We start from the raw sequence: 5,019 nt of genomic DNA on the forward strand, positions 1-5,019 counted from the left end.
AGTTTTCCCATTTAGTACTACTTTAACTTCAATTAGTGGGGGAATATTTAGTTTTTTGGATCTGCAGTAGTGTCAATTTCCAATACTGAGTTTATTCTTTTATTTGATTCGGTGCTTTTGTTTTCTCTGATGTTGAACCAACACAAATCTACAGGGTGATATCTATTTTTATTCCCTCTGCTTTCACAAATCTTACAAGGTTGTTTAAACTTGGGCTTCACTTCTGTCTTAAATATTTTAGATTTATCTTCATATGCTTTGACATATTTTGTTTCGAGAATGTCCTCAAATTTTCTCAGTTCACTAAATAAAGCAACTGGAACTGTGACATCTTGTCTGTCAATTTTATTTCTTATCAATTTTGGAAGTCCGTGGACAATTAGATTTACTAAAGTTATATTATTCATATTTTTATCAGTTTCCAGTAATAAACGTTCTTTTTTTAATGCATAATCCAGAAGTGAGCCAGAGATATATTTGTAATTCAGCGCATAGGTGACAGAAGTCCAACCTCTATCTGCAAAAGTTTGTAAAAAATTTTCTTTCCATGTTGCCCACTCAGAGCTTATTGTATGTTTAATTAACATAGAGTTAAACCACTCCTCCGCTGACTCATCTAAGAATAGTCTTAAAGCTTCAATTTTCTCTACATCTTTGATAATACCTAACCTATTACACTCACTTTCATATGTCTGTAACCATTGGTTTGAATTCATTTTTTTACCTTCAAATCTATCAAGCACAAATTTGTCACATAATCTATTCAAATTTGTGCTTTTACAATCTTTCATAGAGTCACTTTCTTTTTCACATAATTTTTCAAGAAGCTTCAATAAAGTTGTATCTATTTGATCTGCAGAGGTGTTTGCTTTGCTTTGTTCCATGCCCGAAATATCTTGTAGCAGATAGTTATTGATTACCATATTACCACTTCCATCTCTGTATAGCTGTAAAATCTCGTCACTTAGTTTCATCCACACATTCCTGAATTGTCCCCGTTTTTGCAATGATTTTGCAACGTTCCGGAATTCTGGTAACTTCATAAGTTCAGGGTGAACTTTGCATGATTGGTAATTTTGTGGAATGCTGTATTTCTTCCCATCTTCGTCTGTTATAGATTTTATTAGAATAGTGTTTGATTTTTGATCTTCGTCAGCAGCCAATTCAAACCCAAATTGTAGCTTTGCCATAGTGTGCTTTTTTTGTTTGTATTATTCTCCCATAAACGTACTAATTGTTGATTTATAATACGTTGGTACTCCCTTGGAGCAACGACACAATTTGATTCATCTAAAATAAGCGTTCTTTTATTACAACGAAAAGATAATAGCACATGGTTACTAACCTAAAATAAGCGAATCAACAATTAAATGTTTATGCTCCTATGCATTCCATTGAACTTCAATTATTAATTATTATAATTATTTTTTTTAACTTAAGATTAATCTAATTATTTTTAAAGTAGTTTAATATTGATTAATTGATTATTAAGCTCATTAACTTCACTTGTATCACAAATCTCTCTTTTTCATCTTCTTATTTATCAGCTGATCTCCCCGATAATTTATTTGTGTTTATCGATATGTGGCCCACATATGCATGTAAAACTCACAAACATATGATTAGAGAAATGTAAATGTACACAAAGCTTACATATATATCTTAATTTCAAGGCCAAATCCCTTGGAGCTTGTAATAATCTGTATAAATTGTGAAATTAATTATATAATTGAATTATTCCTCAATTTATATCTATATATATAAAAGAGAGTTGTTAAAAGAGTTTCTACACTTATAACTCGAGATCTGCTGGACCAATTTTCATGGTTTTTGATTTGTTGGATTTGTATCCGCTACGAGTAGGATAGTAGATCTTAAAAATACTGGAAAAATTTGACGAATACTTGAAAAACGCGATTTTTTCCCTAAAGATTCAAATTTCCATTAATACTCAGTAAGCTTGATAACCACTGTTAAATTATATTTATATTTATATTTCTCGATGGCTTTATGTGGTTTTGTGCGAGCGCATATTCAGTATTACTATTAATAAAAATGCAGCGTCCTAGAAGATCTTATCTTTCCCGGCGGACCCATGATGCAATTAGGCAACGGAATATCGCGAGTCAATTATCTGGCGAAGAATGAGAAATCGCCCGAGAAAGACGCCGCGTTAGTCCCAGCAAAGAAGGGCCTTAGTTCGTGCTTCTCAAAGAGAGGCAGCCCGTGAAATGCAATAAGAAATGGTTAAAGGATTTTATTATCTGGCGATAACTACCAGTAATTCCAAGATCTACTGCTGCCGACGAAATAAACGCTTGCCTCAAAACATCAAATCTGTGGCGATATGTAATCAAACTTCAACTGTCTGTAAATATGAGAGTTGCATTGTTGAACGATCTATTTGCTGATGATATCTCGAAGCAATTTCTGAATATCGGTAAGGGCCGTATTCCTGTTGACGAATCGAGTGGCTTGATTTCATTTCCTCAAAATTTTTGCAATTTCGTCTCATTAAAAGATGAGCTTATCAACAAAGTATTTCCGAATATCATTGTTTTCCACAAAAATACTAAATGGTTAAGTGAGCGAGCAATTTTTTCGGCTAAAAATAAAGATGTGAATGACCTTAATTTTATAATTCAAAATAAAATCGTTGGTACTCTGTATTCATTCAAATCGATCGACTGTATAACAAGCGTAGAAGAAGCCACTAATTATCCAACTGAATTTTTGAACTCCTTGGACGTGCCTGGTTTACCACCGCACAATTTACAACTGAAGGTTGGCTCGATAGTTATCTTGCTTAGAAATTTAAACCAACCAAATCTGTGCAATGGAACGTGTTTGGTGACAAGAAAACTAATGAGCAATGTGATTCACGCGTCGATACTCAAAGGAAAATTTAAAGATGAGGAAGTTGTTATTCCTAGGATTCCGATGATCCCAACAGATCCCAACAATTGCCGATTCGTCTTGCCTTCGCAATGACGATCAACAAATCACAGGGCCAATGTTTGACTATTTGTGGCCTCAATCTAGAAAATGCGTGTTTTTCTCATGGTCAATTGTACGTGGCATGCTCACGTGTTGGAAAACCATCCGCATTATTTGTTCTTGCACCTGACCAAAAAACAAAGAATGTCGTTCACCACAAGTTGCTTGATTGAAAATCCGATTAATAAATTAATCAGAGTGTATCCCAACCTGAACAACATAGCCTGGATAGGGCAATGCAACGTTTGCCTGGCCATCTAGTATTTATAAACTCCCAACATAGCTCATTTGCTATGCAAGTAGGCCAAATAGCGGTTAAATATGCTGATACGAGTTGAAAGTCAATTTGCGAACCCTTTTTGAAAACGCGCCTCAATGCGAAAGATCTAAGCGAAATGCAGCCTGTTTATTCCAATTGGTGCATGCCCTGTTGACCAGGCGGCCATAACTGGCAATACAATTAGAGTCTAATAAGAAGTAAAACACTAACGCCAGGCGATGCATAAAATGCAGTAGTAATCGTCCAAAAAGATGCCGAGCAGCAGACAGAAGACGGAGGACAGCAGACAGAAGACAGGAGAATATGCGAAGGCAGCCTCCTCAGAAGATGAAAAGAACATGAAAGCGCAGCGAGCCACGAGGAACAACCAGCAGCAGCATCAGGCAAAACAGCAACAACGGCAACAACAACAACGGACTTCAGATAGCCATCTAGTTAGCCAACAAATTGCATAGGCAGTAAAGTGGAAATCTAACACACAGTCGACCATGGCCTGAGGGACTAGGCAGAGTCGCTGTGGTCGAGGGGGCTTTCGGCATTCGGCTTTAGCTAGCGGCATGAAATGGTGAGAAATTTTCACAAATTGCGCTTAGGCCAGAGTCGAGGCTTATCCAGCGAACTAACAGCCAGTCGGTCGGCCGCTTTGCACAGATATGATTAGGAATTTAAATGCTTTTGAATTATTAAATTAGTAAATATGCAACGCCCGGCTAGATCCAACTTCAATCGGGACTCTGTCTGCGATCTGTGCAGTTGTTGCAGGTGCAGCTGCTGCGCAGACGCAGCCACGAATAACAGACAGAAAGAAAGAAAAACCAGTTAAAAGTCCATTAAAACGCCAGAGAGAGCTAGCTCTAGAGTGACGTAAACGCGAGTGAGAGGCCATGGATACCCTGTAGGGAGTAGATTCAAAGAGATTCATCAGGATTCATTTGCACAGATAAACGTTGAATTGGCTGCAGATGCAAGGAACATTCGATTTCCGTATATCTTCAACTCTTGTCCTTTAATATGATTGTCTTCTCTGACTTACAGGGTGTCTCGATAGTCGAATCCTATGATGTGCTACAACGTTTTAGTCAGAGACCGCCCATTCTTGAATCTCCTGCTCGTTGTTTGGCTCGTTTTGTTCTTGTTCGACGTTGTTGCTTTTGTTGTAATTACACGCCGCCGTATGCCCGCCCCAGTCGCAGTTTCTCAGTCTCCTTCTGAGTCTCAGTCTCTGCCGCTGGCCCCGCTTTATACTGCGTGTAATCGAATCTATCAATCTATAAGATAAATCTTATTTTCTAATCTTGTTATCGTGCGCATGCGCCCCAACACAAATTGCCAGTCTCCTTCGGTGCAGGTCCACCACCACGTACAAGTCGGAGGCTCGTGGCGGCCTTTGTATCGCTTTTCTACTTAGCTTGCCCGCTTCGCAGTTGGTCATTGAGCAGTGCCAAGTCGGCTGCCCAGCTGGAGCTTGAGCTGCAGCTAGAGCTGAAGCTAAAACTGAAGCTGAAGGCGTCCACATTTTGGCTATGGCCATGGTATTTTCGTTCGCCTCCGCCGCAGCCGCCCGCAAGCGATCAAGTGGAAGAAACTAGTGCATAAATTGGCATAAGTGGACAGCTGAGCTGGAAAATGTTATAGCAGGATTTTCGACTGTGCTTAATGCAACTGCGGCCTCAGAGCTCCACTGGACACAGGTGGGTGAGAATGCGCTAGAGCTCCAACTGAACTCAAGTGGTCCATCGAGC

At 38.7% G+C, this 5,019-nt stretch overlaps 1 long non-coding RNA gene across 1 annotated transcript; it reads right to left on the minus strand.

Moving 5' to 3' along the window:
- Positions 1-216: 216 nt before the first annotated feature.
- Positions 217-1,779, minus strand: LOC149091226 (uncharacterized). Its single transcript, XR_016196984.1, has 2 exons — positions 1,346-1,779; positions 217-1,290 (listed from the first exon to the last, which is right to left on the minus strand). It is a non-coding gene; the product is annotated as an uncharacterized LOC149091226 (long non-coding RNA).
- Positions 1,780-5,019: the final 3,240 nt, after the last annotated feature.

Source organism: Drosophila navojoa, chromosome 5, assembly GCF_054131105.1.
Source record: "Drosophila navojoa isolate 15081-1374.11 chromosome 5, UAZ_NAV_1.0, whole genome shotgun sequence".
NCBI classification, from domain to species: Eukaryota; Metazoa; Arthropoda; class Insecta; order Diptera; family Drosophilidae; genus Drosophila; species Drosophila navojoa.